Below are 20,393 nucleotides of genomic sequence, written 5' to 3'. Positions count from 1 at the left end.
ACAGCATTCCTATGTTGTTTTAAATGTGCTATATAAATAAATTGACATTGACATTGAGAGGAGAGGCAAGAAAGAATGACCAATTTCTATACCAATTTTCATTTCAAACCCTTTTCCTTTTCCTTAGTCAAGTGAATTAAACTGGGTGACAGATGGTTCTCAACAATTTGTTATATTCCTCTTGTCACTTCTTTTGTTACAACACATCTCAAGGATAATTAAAGAAAGCAGGATGAACCTGACCACAATTCAGAGTGCCAAAGGAAAGTGTCTGAATACTTACTGTACATAAATAAGACATTTCAATTGCTGAGTTTTAATACATTTGCAGACCTTTCTAAAAATGTTTTCTCTTTGTCATTATGGGTTATAGAGTCTACACTGATAAGTAAAAATGGCAAATTTATCTATTTATTATTAAATCTGCAACACAATAAATTGTGTAGAAAGTGAATCGGTTCGAATACTTTCTGAATCCACTGCAATTATTTATTGATTGTTATTAAGTTACATTTTCTAACCATAATATACCCTGGACTGGTGTCACATCACAATAAAGATGTCAGTGCCAACTGGGCTAATAACAGGCCCATAACAATCAAAATATTTGTTATAAATTAGCTGATAATAACCTGTATGAAACTAGCTTTTATTGTTACCTAATTCCTATTTTTACCCCACTTAAAGCAATGTATGCTATTGGAAGATGCTTTGGAGCATGAACAGATGGTTGAAATAACATCCTAATTATAACAGTAATTGAGTTTAAAATTTTAAATAAAAAAAAATTCATAACTTTGCCAGTTACTGTATATTGTCCTCTCATCATTTAAAAATGGAATATAATGTAATGTTACCTAGATTTTTCTGCTTTTACTATAAGTATGTTATGCTAGAATTCATCAGAGACTTAGAGAGTTTGTCGCCAGGACAGCATCTAGTTCTTCAGCGTTTATTTTTGTTAACACAAAGGTGAACTGCATCTTTGACTGTGAAGTATCGGCCACTATCATGAGCAAGAGGGAAAAGATGTTCCAATAAAGTACATCTGTCCATGTACAAAATAAACTCTCTTTTTCCAACAAAATATATAAGGTGAATAAACATTAAAATTAATACACCCCACTTTAATATTATGGAGCTTAGTTATTTAAAGTATATAGTGTATACAACATGTAATATATTTATTTAAAAGTTGATCATCTCTATTTATTTAAATTTTGATCATCTCTGCTTCAAGTACCAGAAACACATATCACATTCCACTCTAATATTTTCTAATAAGTTGAATTAACAACTGTATATCTAAACCTGAGTTTTCCATCCATACATCCCCTTTCCTCCTACTTTCTGAAAATTGTCTTATATAAACTATTTTATCCAAATTTCTAAGTGCTTCATTTGTTACAATATAACCCATGTCATTGTGAACCACAACATCACCATCCAACAAAACACATCAAATCACAACTGGATGGGGCAAATGTCTATCATGGCACCTTTATAAATTAATCCAGTATTCAAAGCTTATTCTTTCTTTTTAATTTTTGGAAGCATCTCTCTCATTTCTTCCTCTAAAACATCTTATGCTGTAGTCTGGAATGCCCTACAGTAAATTTTAACTGCATTGGTCTGTATTAAATTTGACCTTGTTTATGATGTACTAGCTGTTTCTCCATCCACCGTGCATCCATAATCTACAATTTATTGTATTAAAGCCTGATATATCATCAGCAACCAATGTCAATTTTAACGCACATGCATGTGCCTAAAGCCCCATACTGACTCCTCCCAAATTTTTGCATATTTAAATATGCAAATAAATATAAATAGCCCTTTCCATTCACTATTTTGTTAAAAGACAATGGTAAATGCATGTGTAAAAAAGAAGAATTTTACTGAATATGAAGTGGAGGCAAGAAAAATGCACAATTTGGTGGCTTAGGCAGTGGTATGACTGAGCAACAGAGAGAAATAGATGGATTGGAACTCAAGAGTTCAAGTTCAGAAAGTCACACAGTGTCTGAAACATAAAAGAAGTGGTCAGGTGTCAAAGTCGTCATTAAAAAGCAAGTGTCTGAGTGTCATATGGAGTGTCAGTGAAGAAAAAAAATGTCAACTATAATCACAAAATGTCCACTTTAGTGTTGTATTTTATTTTGTCATTAAAGTAGAATGTTGTAAACTTCATTTGAAAATCAATTTTTAACGTACTAGAGTTTCTCAAATCCCATCAGAAATGAAGTAACACATTAAATGTTTCATATTGTACGTGGTTCCCAACCCAGTCATTAGTCACTACCTGCTTCTTACATGGGCTCTCTCTTACACCAACAGGAGTGCGCAGGCAATGATTGCCACACAGAATACATTACATTCATTATAATACAGCACCCCGAACATTTTAGTATACTAAGTATACTTGATATTATTTTCATAAACAAATGCGTTAAAGCATGTTTTCAAGCTTGGGTCACAAAATTGCACAGGAGAATTCAAGGAGTAGAAACTTTATTGCTGTTCTGCCAGTTACAAACACAAGTTTCTTACAGAGGTAAACCAGCTTCACAGAGAACAGCTGTCAAACGTGATGCACCGGCCCCAGCTCCTGCTCAAAAGAGCACAAAATATTCTTCATCAAGGGGATCAAGCAGGCCGGCGGCAACAGAAAATTCTGGAAGAAAATAGACAGGAGAGTGAGAGACCACAGGATGGTTATGGGTCAATCTTTTAAATGTTCGTAGCCCCACGTGAGGAGCAAGTTGCACTGGCAGCTGATCCCACAAAGAGGCACTGAAAGAGTGTTACTTTTCCATTGAAAAACTGTTTAAGAGGGGGTTTCTGAAGAGCCGGTGTGTCCCCCAGCGGCAGCGGTCACACTGTATTAAAATGTGGGGGCATGGTGAGGCAGCAGTAGTAATGAGCTGGTGCCCCATCCAGGGATTGCTTGCTGAGACATGCATGACCCTAGATGGAATAATTTATTGCAGCAGTGCTGTCTCTGTCAAACCCCCAATTCCTCTCCTTCCATTTTCTTTCTCCACATAGCCAATCACCACACAGTAAGTGTCTGTAATAAATGTAAAATCAGTTGTAAGCTTAGAACACCAATTCTCCAAAACTTTTAACACTTGAATTACCAAAGCCTATGAAAAAACTTAATCCTGGCCCACCTTAAATCCCTTCGTACCTCTCCATCAGCATCTTTTGTGTTGTAAATGTGTTGAGCAGCAAAAGCAGCAAGCAGTCTGCTATCCCATCCCTCCACCAACACAGAAAGGGCAGAAAGTTCTCTCAGCTCAAGTCTGTTTACCTGCGTGTAAGTTGCCTGGATTTCAAAAGGGTAAATAATATATTGTTATTTGCAATACATGCATTTCATGTGTGTTCCATCACAACAATCTATGTAAACACATCATTAAAACAGAAATGTTTTTCATGTTTTAGTAATAATTGACAACATATAGACATGAAGTATATAATGTGTGAAGCCTGAAGTTCAAATAGACTTTGGCATAAGTAAGTGGAATCCATACAGATACTACTGGATTTCCTGAGGCAGCGTGTGCTATAAATATACTCCAGAATTGGAGGCTGTATCCTCTGCTGTAAGCTGTAATCCTCTTCTATCTTGACACAACCTATGCAACTGTGTTACCACACACAAATACAATAAAAAATGTTGAAATACTCATTTTGGTGCACTGAGAGTAACAACACTAAAGCAGCTATGATATTTGGAACAGATTGGTCATTCCATGCACCATTATATTGTTACAGAATGATTACAATCAAGTGCCTTGAATTTGTAAACAATATGCAATACATTTTGGTATATTTGATAAAGGCTGCCTCATGGATGTTGTGAGGGATTGCCGGCCATGTATCCCGGCCAACACCCCCAAACCACCAGATGGAGCCCTCCTTGCAGCATGCCAGCAGGAAATTATGGACAGTGGACTTTTAATGCACAGTCCTGCTGGATACCATGGGGGCCGCCAGGAGTTGCTGCAGGGAGGACCAGGGACTATTTTCCCTACACCCCGGAAGTACGTCCCAGTCACATGGACAGAAGAAATGACATGAAAGTGAATAAGTGATAAGTGAAACACTTATGGGTCATGGACTATAAAGGGCTCTGGGAAATCCCAGACGGACGAGCTGAGTTGGGAGGCAGGGTGGCTAAGCATCTGGGAGTTTGGAGGATTGTTGTTGTGTATTTGGTTATTGAGAATTGTGGAGAGGAGCGTGCTTTGTGCACATTATTATTGCAATAAATCAATTATTTGGACTTTTATCTGGTGTCTGACGTGTGGTCTGAGGGTACAAGGGAGTGAGAGAGCCCTAATCCGTCACAATGTGAATCAAAAAAAGGAAAGGAAGACCACAGAAACAGCAGCACTGCTTTGACGATGGGTGCTGCCCATTTGCCAAACTGAGCAGAAAAGTGCATGCGCATGGTATGAGGCTACTGTGAAAATGTGTGTAGCTTTATGCCAAATTTAGTTTTTATATATTTTAAAGTGAGTGTGGAAAACACTTTTGCGGGTATACAAACCTATATACATGAGGCCCCTGATCTTTTTTTAGAAAGTGTGTACAACAAAAACACATGGAATCAGAACTTTCCAGATTTCATATGTTGTTGTAAATGTGTTAGCACATACAGTATGCAACTTGAATGTCCATGTGACTGAATGCTTGAAATTAAATTATCTAGTTTACTTCCCTGTTTATGTGACCATCATCATATATCTGCATTGAAAATCAGTGGATTACCGCTGACTGTGGAAAAAAAGTAAGGTTATGGACATAATTAAGCATTTCAGTGCAATCATTACCAGCCAATGCAGTCCAAGTGCTAGGTGTTTTCTAAGAGAGAGTCTTTCACAAAGATGTTTTCATAGGAAGCCAAATGTCTTCTTTTGACATGTCTTTTGTCCTACTGTTTTGTATTTAAACCATCCACTCCCACTAGACCCAGCTTCACTCTCGTGTCCACAGGTTCCTATGTAAAGATATGGTAGTAATAACTGTTCTCAAAGTAGCAATTACAGTTTTTCATTTTCTATTTTTGCTCACTCACTGCACTAAAATCAGTGTAAAGTAGTGCAGCAGTTGTTGTGGTGTTCTATTAGATCATATCTGACTGTTTAATTTTGCATATGGAAATTCAAAATAAGTATCTGTACACACAATTCTCAGATTTGAATCTCTTGAAAAAATCATCTAACAAGTCAATCAAAAAATTGTCAGTTTTAACTGTGGAGCGTTCATAGCCATTGAAATCCTGACATATTAAATTCATAGCCTTCCTATATTCTGCCTTCAAGTCACTCTTTTATCTAAGCAAGAACCCAATTGTTTAAATACTATTCAAGACAATTAATTGTGCAAATAAGTAAACAGAATTACAAAACTATATTGTTTCCTTGTGAAAACCATGCAGTATTTATATTGGCGATCTGGTTTTCTATAGTTAAGTCTAAAGACCATTTTTCCCCTGCTGATAAAGCCCTTCGTATAGTTCCTCCTCATCACAATTATTATGACCATATTCTGCCATACTACCCATCTACCAGCGCACAGTCAGCTAAATCATAATCCAGTCTCTTCAAAATGTTATTTTATTAATTATCAAATTAAATTCAATGGTGAATATACTTCCATAGACTTAATTTTACCATATTTAATCCCCTTTCATTATAATTCTAAAGCTGATCAGTAGCAGGCCATGAATTTATCTTATACACAAATATATATTTATCTTAGACACAAATGTGAATTTAAATGACCCCCCCAACCAACTAAAACAAAATATTATTTTAATTCTTGGAAAAAAGAATGTTTTCTGCATGCTGACCTAGGTGGCTCTAGAGATTTTTTGTTGCTGGTACTGTGTGGGTGTTTTCTCATTCAGTAGGGTAGTAGACTTCATAATATATGGAAAACAACACAAAGAAAATGCTTTGTGACCTGTGAGCAGTTTTAGCATTCTCACAACTGTGAATGTACACCATTAAGATATTGTGCCAGGCTGTGACAATAAAATAAACTAACAAAGCATATGTTTTTCTCCCCATATTAAGTCCGAAATCATAATATGAACCACATAATATGATATAAAAGAATAGCCACTTAAACAGTTTTTACAAGTTATACTGTAAACAATTACAGCATATACAAGTAGAGAACTTCAAGATAAGTTAATGAAACAAACCTACAATAACTACAGTATGACAAAACTATTACCACTTATCATTGGAGGAGGTGCTATATAAATAAAATGGATTATTATTATTATTATTATTATTATTATTATTATTATTATAAGTTTTATAGAAGGGCAGTTCTCCTGTTGTGGTGTGTGACAAAGTCAGCAACAATTTGCAGGATGTTGAGGGTTCTTGCTGTGTGACTGCTAATGACCAGCAGTGCCAGGCTGCAGTTTCTCAGATAGTTGTTTATGCAGGAAACACAATAGAAGCTCTGCATTTGTTATAGGCAGCATCAGTGAGATACATGTCAGTTTGAACAAGTCCAGGAAGGCATCCTTATGGTGTCATAAGCAGTTTAAACCACTGTGTGGTTTTAACATTGTGTTCTTGTTGTTTGTTTCTTTCTAGTAGTTGTACGATTTCAAAAAACTTAACTGCAAGCAGTACATTACTCAAACAGTCCACAAGAACAAGGTTAACCCTGTGACAGTGACAGCATGCATACAGTGTTTGCAGGAGGTCATTACAGACATTTTACTGTAGCTAGGAGTGCAAATAGGGGATATGAAGATTATGTGTTGCATTTGTTAGCCCTGACTTGCTGAAAGGTGCTTTGAATTCAGCTGTCAAATCTGTTCATAGAAACCCTGAGAACATGAGAGTTGAGCCAAAACTGGTGTGAATAAGATGTGGTTGGGGGTTTAATGCAAAATTGCAATTTGACAATTGTAGAATATTGATGGGAAAATTCAATTATTTAAGAGATAACCTCATTGTGTTTCTGCCACCCATGCATGTAAAACAGTCAATTACAAATGGTCTTAGTGAGCCAGTACTGTTTACTCCAAGTACTGTACTGGGGCAAAAAAACATACTTAAGTGTTAGTCTGCATTATGATATTTATTGTCTGAAAATCTGGTGGTATATTTAAGATGTTGCAATGCCTTTATTGCTTTAAATGATAACTTCACATAGTGGATGGTTGGTAACGCATCTTAATAGTGGTCTTCACTGCCAGAATGTGTAATAGTTTCTTCCCTGAAGCCATAAGACTCCTAAACACTTTAGGGACTAGACTGATAACACATACACACCTTCCCACTCAACTAGATCATGTGTTGATGTATATTATTATATTTATTATCATACTGTTACATTCTTCCTGCTTTCAGTGTCATGTTTAGATCTGTTCCTTCTATTTATATATGGTCACATTTTAGCACAACCTGCTAAATTTTTGTACTTGTAGATATCATAAATGCCAGCTCTGCACTGTCTTTGTTTGTACCACTGTCTATCTTTGCACCAACCTACAATATACGCACATACTTGCACACATGCACTTTATGTTAAAATGTGTAGTTGTTTCTGTAGTCCTGTGTACAATGTAACACAATGGTCCCAGAGGAAAATTGTTTCATTTGGATGTGTACTGTACTAATTGTATATGGTTGAAATGATAATAAAAAGCTACTACTACTACTACTACTATAAATTATTGAACATTTTATGGAATAATCATATCCCCTGAGTATGGGGCACCAGCACAGATTAAATTCTGTTGTCTTACCTGTTAAGATGAAATACTAGTACAAATTAAAATACACTAACAGGTCAAATAAGATCATCGCACAATGAAAAAATATTAATCACTTAGACAAAATGTAATGTCAATACAGTAATCCATTGAGTCCAACATAAAGCTATCATTTAACACCTAAGAATGTTGTAAATTCATATATTTACATTTTTCTTTTAAACAGGTTAAAGTCAAAACACTATATGGCACACTGTTCCAAATTAATAATTAAAATGCTGTTAAAGTTCATGAATTGTGTAATTTGGCAGCAGGAGGATACATTATGCAGCACATTTAGCAGCAGGTGAATGCATTATGCAGCATTTTACAAATGCTTCAACCAGTAAAACCTTACTGCAGTGCATATTTTTATTGATCTTGCAACTTCTACACATAATCTTGGGTTAATTTGCAATAAATACTCATTGATATCTTCCTGTGTGTTCACCACTAAACCAAGTATAATTAATTATTATACAGTAAGCATGAAACATATGAATATTGAAAACATGGATAACATGCTTCAGGAAAATAAGTGCTGCTAAGTCAAGCACTGCATATTCAGTCACAGTTTTGACATTCCTGCTTGCATTGGCAGCTAGTTTACAGGCTGTAATTTAAGTGTACACTTTGCAAAGTAAAATAATCTTTATTTAGATATGCTTATGGAAGACATATGACATAAATAATGAAAACTATTCTGCATGCTTCTATTAGTTTGAAACTAGTTTGTCAGAATAAATACATTTATTGAAGATATTTGTGAAAAAGACTTTTCAGTTGTCAGAACAGCTTTAATCACTTCATTATGATAAACCTTCTTGCTGATATTAGGCATGGCTAGGGAAATGTTAAATTAAAGTAATATTTTTAAGTTTAAACTGCTTCTGTTGTATACTTTCAAACTATATAATTAAAAAAAAATAATGTTCATTTTTTGCAATGTAGATCTAGCTTGGAGGATTACCCTATATATCTCTAAACAGTTGTTTTTTCTTGAGTTGGGCTAAAGATGCATCAGCATTTATAATTTACAACTTTTTAAGTGTATTTTCCTGTTAAATGAATAAGCAGCAGATAGGAAGCTTTAAAATGAACTTAGCCTTAATGAGCTTTTTAAATATCATGCCTATAGTTTATTTACTTTGACTATACAATATATTAAAAGATATGGTTTGTGGAAAATATCAGTATAACTTTAATTAGAAATAAAATACAGTCCAGGAAGCAATCTGTCTGCTGCAGTGTGGGCTACAATGACTTGCATTTGAAGTGAAAACTGGTGTGCAGCAAGGATATGCTGATGTCTGCTACACTGTTCAAACTTACTGTTTACTGGATTATGCGGCAGACCACCAGTGACACGTTAAGTGGACGCTTTTAGCAACACTTGAAGAACTAAACTTTGCAGATGATATAGCAGTGCTGTCACACACATTGCCACATACAGGAGAGGACAGACCACCTGATCACCTTTGCTAATGCAGCATAGCTGAAGGTAAGCCAGAGGAAGATGGAGACAATGTTCTAAAACACAGAAAATCCAGTGCCAGTGAAGATGAATGTGAAAGACTTACAATCTCTAATATGTTCACGTATTCTGGCATTGTAGTTGAAATAGATGGAGGTGCCGGAAGCAATATTCAGGCTCAGCAAGGCAAGAAACACCTTCATAATTATAAACTATATATGTAGATCAGCTCAGTACAGTATTCCCACCAAACTGCGCCTCTATAAGGGTTGTGTCTTGTCAGTACTATTGTACAGATCCGAGTGCTGGAGAATAATTTGAAGCAACATTACCAAACTGTTATTGTTTCACACAACATTCCTCAGAAGGATATGCCACATCTTTTGGCCACAGAACATTTCCAACCAATTCCTTCTTGCCCAGTGCCACCAAGATGACACAAATATCATTTTGATGACAAGGCAATGAAGGTGGATAGGCCACATGTTGAAAAGGGATGCAGATTCCATCACCAAAACTGCTCTGCACTGGACCCCCTAAGGCAGAAGAAGAAGGGGTGCCCAAAAACAACACGGAGGCATACAGTCAAAAAAGAGCTGCAAAGCATGAACATGACCCTAGGGAACTGTGGTGAAATTGGCTAAGGACAGACATGGGTGGATGAGCTTTGTTGCTACCATAAGCACCAGTGGGCATGATGGGCACACCTGACGTAACCTCAATTAAGGTGCATTTTCAGGTGTTAAAGATTTAAGATTTAAGTACTTAAGCTTCTATTGTTAGTTTTTTTCTTTTTCTTAATAATTACTTTTGCTGCCTATTTACTACCCCGCTAGTTTTGGTATATTCCACAAGTTTCAACGTTTGCTGATTTACATTATTACTAGGGATACACCTATCAAGAAATGACACTTCAAAACAAAATATGTTGAGAAAATGTCTTTCTTTTTAATTTGAATAACTTCAACTACCTTTCATTACATTTGTGATGAGTGGCTTTTTACGCCCATGCTGTGTCAGCTTGACTAGTGTGCCATAACTGGTAAAGTGTTCACTTTCTTGGAGTGTTTTGAAAACAATGCTCTTCTTTAACTATTGTTTCATTTGTTCATCTATTCTGGTACATTTCTCTAATTATCTGATCTTTGGAATTCCAAGATAATGGTCCTTCAAATCTGTTTCCACTTATTTAATCAGGGACAATAGGGTATTCCTTTGAAGTCAGTATTACTGTTTTGAATTTTTCCAGTTATAATCTTTACAAAAATCCATTCATTTTTGTCCTTCAGTTATATCTTATATCTGATATAAAAATACAGATATTGCAAATGTAACCACAAAGACATAAGCAGGCAAGTTTAACATGCTGAAGAGAAAGTCATTAATAAAATGTTTTAAGAAAAATGATTCAAGCACAAAATCCTTTGAGTCTATCATTAACTTCATTAAATGCAGACCATTCACTTCTTTCCTGTCCACAGCCTGTCTAGTTAAGCCCAGAGAGGCTGCAGGTATAATTTTCTCTTTTGTTCATCTTTTCCTTGTAATTATGTATTTGTAATAAATATTTATGTTGTGATAGACTTTGGCCTTGTTGGTATCATTGTGGGTAAGAGATAACTGCAACAATGCCCCATTTCCTGAAAATAGTGTATGTATGGAGGAAAGAGTGTATGTGAGAGAGGAGCACAGAGAAAAATCTGAGGAACCAAATGAAGGCCAAATGACTGATTCAAGAAGCTGTATGTTTGTTGTTGTGCAATTACCTAGTGTGCTCTTCCTTTCTGAAAAAATATGGAAGTTTTTATTGATGGACAGCCGGGCATAGCAATAACAGGATAACAGATTTATATTGCAAGTTTTTTTCTGTTGGGACAAGAGGCAAACATTTATTACATCTGGTCAGAGAATTCACCCCAAAAACAGCTATAGCAGAAGTCTAATGGCTGTGTTTATAACAATATATGAATATAGTAGTTTCATTATGAACGTTGCCTTAGAAATTAAGCATTTCATTGAAAAAGATTATTTACAAAATTCCGATGTGATATAAAGGGGTGTTTTCCTATATGAAAAGAACTGTATTTTTATGGAAATTTCTTTACAATACATGCAGAATGTAGTATTCCTTTCTTATTTGTTTCACAGTGTAGTCAATAGTCTAACACTGCAACTTTCTACCTGTTAATGATAGTGTGACACAAAAATACATCTAACCCAATTACATTTTTATTTCATTTCACACAATTATTTATTGGTTAGTTGTCTTTGAAATGTTATCACCATCCATGTATCCATTTTTGGGGTTCATCTAAAAATATAACAATACAATTGTTACTAAAATTATAATTCTTCAAAGATTGCCAGGGGCTTGCACAGATTGGCTGTCCATCTATTCAACAGGTTTTACTAATCAATTTTTACTCAATGAGTTAACAAAATGTTATTAATTTTCTCACAGTTAATTTTGTAAGTTCTGCTAGCAAATTTAAAGCTAAGAGCAAGCTAATGGCATAGCAAATGGATTCAACATTTTTGCTTGGTCAGTATTGGTGGAATTTCTATATTTGAATAGTATTCCCCAGAGTACTCGTTTTTAAATCAATTTATTCGTTTCAAACATGTGGTGAAGCTTCAGGATGTGCATTGGGGGCTGAGCTTTGGAGTTTCTATGTCTGGGAGATTAGGATAAGATAGACTGTGGCACTGTGATAATTTTACAGGTTGTTCATCTTCTTATTTTCACCATCTCAAGATTAATATAGTTAATTTATGCTGGCATTACAAGTCATTCGTTTATTGCTGAATGTACACTTGCTGGGCTGGGGTTGTTTTTATTCTATATAAATACCAGGGAAAAGTGGAGATTTTTATGTTTGTGTATATGTCATTCAGTTATTTGTAATTTGTATGCTTTTTATATTACAAGTCTTACCATTATTACAATAAACATGCATGTTTTCTTAATTTAAATAATGTTGCTGGAATCTTTATTCTGTTGGTGATGGTTGGTTTTTTATCTGAAATGCTTAGTATTACATTATGTGCTGTTGCTAGGGGAAATGCTTAAAAACATAATATGTGCTTTCAGCTGTAAGCAGCTGATACTCAGCTCTATCTTACCTTCAGACTATGCATGTTTCTCCTGTTGTGCCAGTGAGTTAAAATATTGATTGAGCAAAAATGAATGGTCTTTGAATACAGAAAAGAAAAAATGTTATTACTTAGTGAGAATGATGAGGACTGTGAAAAATGGTCCTCCGTGTTGGTATTAAATGATAGACAAGACAAAAATCTCACTGTACTTCATAGCAGTGAGGGGGCAATCAATTTTGATGAAATCACTGACTCCTTTTGCAGGAATGTAGTCCCAAACCTATAGAAAATCTCCACCATGCTTGATATCTGTTACCACAGGCCTTTCATCCATGAACTGGATCCCTCCCTTTTGGTCACAGTCAGAAATTTCTAAATTTTCTGCACCCTAGTCCTTGTATATTCATGCCTAGGTTAGTTAATTGGTTCTATTTCCACCTGTGAGGAATAACTTTTTGGTCACAGCTCTTCTATGAAGACTACTTTTGATAAGAGTTCTCCAGACTATAGATGGGTATCCCAGGGTCCCAGTGGTTTCTGCTCATTATTATATATTAGACTCTATTTTCTAATAATTATACATCTATATTATGTAAGCTCATATTGATTTTTGTATTACTTATTTGTTATTATTCATGCCTAATTTGTTTTTCTTTTGTTGTAACTATTTATTTGAAATCTTGTAAAGCACTTTCAGCTACATTCTATGTATGAAAAAGTAATACAGAAATGTTTCTATTGTTCTGACCTGATTGCATTGCTTAATGTATTTCTTATTTGCTACACTCAATTTCCATGGCCACCTACTGTGTTTCTGGGGACTCATCTATAAATGGTGCTAACGCGCAAAAATGTTGCGTATGCCTGTTCTCACACTTGCTTTGAGATGTATAACAACTAAACTTTGTGTAAAGCCATGCACATTTTCATGCCAGCTTCAGACCATGAGTGTGCACTTTTCTGCTTTGTTTTCCACATTACTGTCTCCCAGAATCAAAGCAGTGCTACTGTTTCTCTGTTGTTTCCCTTCTTTTTCATACTTGCATTCATGATGTGGGCTTTATCAAATACACCAAAAATAATTTCATATTGCTTACACATTTAACTCACTTGATTATAATCATTCTGTAACAATATAATGGTGAACGGAATGATCAAACTATTCCAACTATTCCTTTGTGCAATTGATTTCTAATCAGGTACTTCTTGATAGCTGACAACAATCAGTCCTCATTGTATTCAGGGTTCACATGGAAGACCTTGATGATGACGGTCATGTGGACTTCTGGCGTTTAATCCATCAATGCACAGTGCTTTGATCAGGTGGTGGTGGCTCAGATCGCCACCACAGAAAACCGAAAAAAGAACAGAAGAGAAAGTAGGGGTTAGTATGGATTACAGAACCATCAGGAATGATATTGATAATTAAGTGCATATGCAAAGTATCAGGATTAAACTAAAATGAAGCTTTAATGAGAAAGCCATGTTAAAAAAATGAGTTTTTAGCAGTTTTTTTAAAGTGTTCCATTGTATTAGCCTGGTGAAATTCTATTGGCAAGCTATTCCAGATTTTAGGTGCATAACAACAGACACCACTTTTAACACTAGAATTATCAAAGCATACAAAAAAACTCGTAAATCCGGCCCACCTTAAATCCCTTCGCACCTCTCTGTCAGAATCTTTTGTCTTGTAAATGTGATGATCAAGACAAGCAGCAAGCAGCCTACTATTCCATTCCCCAACCACCGCAGAACACGCACAAAATTCTCCCAGCTCATGCCTTGATTATCTAGGAGTGAACTGCTGGAGTTTTAGAATGGAAATAATAGATCATTATTTGGAACACATGAATTTCATGTATGTTCAGTTTCTACAATAATCTGTGTAAACACATTAAAACAGAAACTTTTTCATATTTTAGAAATAAATGACAAAATGTAGACAAAAACTATATAATGTATAAAGCCTGAAGTTCAAAGATCAAATAAACACTTTCACAAAAGGTTCAAGGGTTATGCAACAGTTTCTGTGGAGAAGTGGTAAGAATTGCTGACTTGTAATCAAAACTCCCTTGGTTCGATCCTGATTTACCGTTTTGAGTAGTAGCTGCTCTTATTGTTAATATTATACAATAAAAATTTACATTGGGTCTATAACGGCTGGTGTAAGTTTATAGTACTCTGTCAGTGTCAGTAATAGGAACGACAGCATAGAGGGAAGTGTGCATATTGCAAAAGGTATACATGTCATAAATGTAGGAAGGATGGACCTTGGGTGTGTGGGAACTGTTAACATTTAAATTTGATGATTGCATATAGTACAGAACTGACCTCACTGTACTGTTTTTACACTTTTTACTATTTTTTACTACTTGGACATGGATTTTCACATACTGAGACTCGTCTATTCAGGTAGTCAACTTCAAGCACTGAGAACAAATGCTCGCGCTGGTGTGGTTACCTATTTATCAGACGAGGTAAGAAGTTGGTATCGTGGGAGCAGAGCCGGAGCTAAGCCTACGAGAAACTGCCGTTACAAGCCTTCTGTGATCCTGGGATATGTGAACTCACTACCAAAAAAAATCGAGGAACTGGCCGCGCTGGTAAAAAAGCAGTTTGTTGTGTTTTTGTGAAATGTGGCTAACAACTAATATACCAGATGCTAACATGGAGCTACCCAGGTTTAGCATAGTTAGAGCGGACAAAGACGCAAATACCTGCGGGAAACGGAAAGGAGGAAGACTCGCTCTCTATGTGAATACAAGGTGGTGCAACTCTGGACATGTAAACGTCAAAATCTCCACTTGCTGCAGGGACATTGAACTGTTGGCCGTAAGTCTGCAGCCCTATTACTTGCCCAGAGACTTTGGACACGTCATTGTTGTTATTGTTTACATCCCTCCTCAGGCGGACATGGGGAAAGTGGGTCACATCATACATTCCACTGTTGCTAGATTACAAACACAACGGACTCTTCGGGACCACAGTCCGCTACATCGTCGCCGGCTGAGAGTGAAAAGAGGAGCGAATGTACGATCGCGAGTGCAGATCTCGATAGCTCACCGATTGGAGAAGAACACCTGAAACTGGAAAAGGCCTTACAGTCCGCGATCTCAATTACTCCACGCGAGCCGGGAATAGCGGGGACACCGGCTACAGTAGAGCCTGACGCTTTACCAATTGAAATGTATAAACTGCAGGTGATGTTTGCTGAGCTCATACAAGATATAAAGAAAACCGAGAAGGCAAATGAGAAAGCAATGGCAAAGGCACATGAGAGACTGAAACAGGAATTGAAAGAGGAGTTGCAACAAGCGTACGAAACGCAGCGGCTGATGCTGCAACAGGTAAATGAAAGGCAAGAAATGCAAGTGGAGATGTGACAGGTGCTGGGTAAAACTGAAACACTTACTGATCAATCGGAGGATCTCAAGGAGACATTCACGACTAGGATTAAAATAGCTGAAAATTTACCTACTAGTGCTGAAGAAAAAGCAGAAAATGTCAGCTCCAAATTTAAAAAACTCAGAAACAGACTGGCTGCTTTGGAAGATAGAAGTAGAAGATATAATGTCAGAATTGAAGGTCTGCCTGAGAATCGAGAAAGTTCAAATCCTGTGAAATTCGCAGCTGAAGTTTTTTCTAAAATAATCGGGAACGACTTTAAAGCAGAATCTGAGATAGCAGCGGCTTACCGCGTACACTCCTCAGAAACAAGGAAGATATTATATATGAAAATAACCACATTCATATCTTCCCTGACTTCTCTCCAGCAACAGCTACTAAACACTCAGCCTTCTACAACAGCGGTTACGGCAAGCCAGCGTCAAATATAGCCTCTTGTATCCGGCAAAACTGAAAGTGGAATGGCAGGGTCAATTCTATGTCTTCGCTAGCAAGGAAGAAGCAGAAAAGGAATTAAAAAAGCTGATCCTGGGACTATTCTGATAAATAATAGTGAGTCATGGCGTTAATGATAAAGCAGGATTAATAATCTACTGTCTGATCTATTGTTTTAAAATACGGGTTTTATCAGCATATATTCTCATATATTCTCATTATTACTTAGTATTACTAGGGCTATCTGTTTATGTTTTATTGTGCTTAATTACTTTTTCTTTTTTCTCTTTTTTTTTTTCTAATTATTTCATCTCTACCCTAAACGAGACTGTTCAATATCATACCCTTGGTTTATTGTTATTGCTATTAATGCATTAAGACTTGTTATGCTTATTTTGGACACATTTTAACACCATCACCGGGTTTATTATCTGGGTGTATCATCTTAATGCACTAAAATTGCTGAAGACTATATATATATATATATATATTTTTTTTTTTGCAAAATTTTTTTTTTTAAAGACTATATTGGTAACAGATATCTCTATCTTTTAACCCTAAAAGCCGCTGCATGGGGCTTGTTTGCTTTGGACGTGCTCTGTCTCTGGGTATGTCAGAGGACTGGGACTGTGTGAAGTGGGTTTTAGCCTCACTTGGGGAGGCAAAAAGGGAGGGTGGGGGTTAAGGGGAGAGAAAGAGAGCAGGCCTGATCTATACCTAATATATGCTCTCAATCTTTATAATTATAACTACCAACGTAATAATAAGCTGCATGGCAACAACTCTGGGGAAATAGGAAATTAAGACCTAAACTGTCTCACTTCCAGTTAAGACTATAAAATGACATCAAAAACTCAGAATCAGTGTCTCCATGATGGGACAGTTAACTTCGTAAGCTGGAATGTTAAAGGCCTGAATCACGAATTAAAGAGAAAGAAAGTACTTCTCACCTAACAGGTCTAAATGCTAAAATAGTATTTTTACAGGAAACCCACTTACTAAGCAAGGATCAGTTCCGCTGCAAAAGACTGGACTGGCCAAATGTTCCATTCTAGTTTTACAAAGAAAACTAGAGGTGGGAATTCTCATACATAGAACAGTACCATTTGTAGCATCAGATGTAGTATTGGATCCTGAAGGGAGATATGTAATGGTCATGGGAGACTTATCTAACTGTAAAATGATTTTGATAAATGTTTATGCACCTAATGTTGATGATAAGGAATTTATACAAAATTTATTTGCATCCATTCCCAATCTGAACACTCATAAAGTTATAATGGCTGGGGACTTTAATTGTGTTCTAAATCCACTTTTAGATAGGACTTCCTCCACAGGGGAACGCATCTAACACCGCAAAGATAATTACAAAGTTTATAACTGATCACAACTTATCAGATCCCTGGAGGTTTTTAAACCCAAATTCAAGAACATATTCTTTCTACTCACCAGTACATCATTGCTACTCAAGGATTGATTACTTCTTTATAGACAATAACTTCTTGCCTAAGATTAAATCTTGCAAATACGATGCTATTGTTATTTCTGACCATGCACCTATGATCTTGGAGCTGAAATTACTAAGCCCCATACACTCACCCGCAGATGGCCTCAACCCGCTTCTATTAGCTGACGAGAATTGTACTGAATTTATATCCAAACAAATCAAATTCTTTCTAGAGACAAATACATCCCCTGAGATCTCTGCAGGAATACTCTGGGAAACTCTTAAGGCCTTCTTAAGAGGACAGATTATCTCATATCTTTCCCACAGAAATAAATAAGCCAAGAAAGTAGCAGAGATAAAAAGAAATTACTAAAATAGATGAAGAACATGCCAGACTACCAAGCGAGACTCTACATAGAGGAGGCAGGCTCTACATTCAGAATTAAACCTCTTGACAACTAAAGAAACTGAACAACTAATTTACAAATCCAGACATCATTATTATGAACATGGAGAGAAAGCTAATAAGCTTTTAGCTCAACAAATTCACAAGCAAGAAGTGCAACGCAATCTCGTAATCACTAACACGAACGGAGATAAAATCATCGAACACAAAAATATAATGCACACTTTCAGAGACTACTATAAATCCCTATATACTACTGAGTTTAAAGAAGACAATACACAATATAATGCATTTCTGGATACATTACAGATACCACAAATAGACGCTTTTAGTGCTGGAGGAACTTGATAAACCTCTGGCATTATCAGAATTACTAGATGCTATAAAGTCACTCCAAGGCGAAAAAGCAGCAGGCCCTGATGGCTACCCTGCAGATTTTACAAGAAATTCTCCGCTCAGCTAGCTCCCTCCTATTAGCAACATTTACAGAAGCCAGAGATAACCAATCTCTTCCACAAACCTTTCGCCAAGCACTAATCACTGTCTTTCCAAAACAAAATAAGGACTTATTACAATGTGCATCATACAGACCAATTTCACTTCTGAATAACGACGTTAAAATACTCTCTAAAATCATAGCTAGAAGGATGGAGAAAGTGCTCCCTCGTAATATCACAAGACCAAACTGGATTTATTAGGGGCCGACACTTATCTTCAAATCTTCGACGCCTGTTTAATGTAATATACTCACCAACTAAATCAAACACCCCAGAAATATTATTATCATTGGATGCAGAAAAGCATTCGACATGATTGAATGGAAATACCTTTTACTACATTGGAGAAGTTTGGGTTTGGCCCAACATTTGTGCATGGATTAAATTACTGTATACTAACCCAGAAGCTTCAGTTTGCATCAATAACATTTGCTCAGACTACTTTAAACTAGAACGTGGCACTAGACAAGGATGCCCTTGTCACCGCTGCTGTTTTGATTGCCATTGAACCACTGGCAATACATTGTCGAAATACTGATCAGATAAAGGGGATTAGCAGAGAAGGACTGGAACAGAAAATCTCATTATATGCAGATGATATGGTACTGTATATATCGGACCCAGAAAATTCTGTGCCTGCAGTCTTAGCAGCACTCACAGAATTTCAAAAGATCTCTGGTCTCAGAATTAATCTGAATAAAAGTGTACTCTTTCCAGTGAATTCTCAAGCATATAATATTAGATTAGACACCCTACCTTTTATCATTGCAGAACAGTTTAAATACCTAGGGGTAAACATCACAAGTAAACATAAAGCTCTTTATCAACAAAATTTCACGTCTGCATGGAAAAAATTAAACAAGACTTGCATAGATGGTCAACCCTTCATCTCACACTAGCTGGAAGAATTAACACTGTTAAGATGAATATTCTTCCTAAGCTCCTTTTTATTTCAAAACATCCAATATACATTAATAAATCATTCTTTAAGCAATTAGATTCAACAATAACCTCATTTATTTGGAATTCAAAACATCCACGCATCAAAAGAGCGACCAAAGACAAAAGGCAGAAGGCGGCATGGCTCTACCTACTGTAACTTCCAGTTTTATTACTGGGCAGCAAATATACAGGCGATAAGAACCTGGACACAAATAGAAGAACATACACAGGCTTGGACCGCAATAGAAGTAAAATCCTGCAGTACTTCTTTGTATTCCTTGCTCTGTGCTCCAATAAACACACGTTATCGGCAATACACTAATAACCCAATTGTGCTCCACTCACTTAGAATCTGGAACCAATGTAGAAAGCATTTTAAGACGGAGAAGCTTCTATCTGTGGCACCTCTGCAAGAGAACCACCTCTTTCAACCTTCACAAACATATGCAGTTTTAATATCTGGAAAAATTTGGAATTAACTTGCTTAGAGATCTTTATATAGACAACGTCTTTGCATCCTATGAACAATTACATTCCAAATTTAACATTCCAGCTACACATTTCTTTCACTATCTTCAAATCAGGAACTTTGTTAAACCGAACCTTCCAGATTTTCCTCATCTTGCACTTTCATGCATGCTGGAAAAAATATTGCTCAATCTTAAGGACTCTCTACAATATATAAAATTATTTTGCAGTCCCTCCCTTTCAAAGATCCAAGAGGACACTGGGAAAAAGATCTCTCAATTAATATATCAGAAAAGGAGTGGAAAGTAGCAATGCAGAGAATTCACTCGAGCTCCATATGCAAAGCATACAATTATACAACTCAAAATTATATATCGAGCACATCTGTCTCGACTAAAACTCTCCAAAATGTTTCCAGGGCATGATCC

The sequence above is a fragment of the Polypterus senegalus genome, chromosome 2, assembly GCF_016835505.1.
Source record: "Polypterus senegalus isolate Bchr_013 chromosome 2, ASM1683550v1, whole genome shotgun sequence".
In the NCBI taxonomy this organism is placed as follows: Eukaryota; Metazoa; Chordata; class Cladistia; order Polypteriformes; family Polypteridae; genus Polypterus; species Polypterus senegalus.
Note: the sequence above shows the minus strand (reverse complement) of the source record.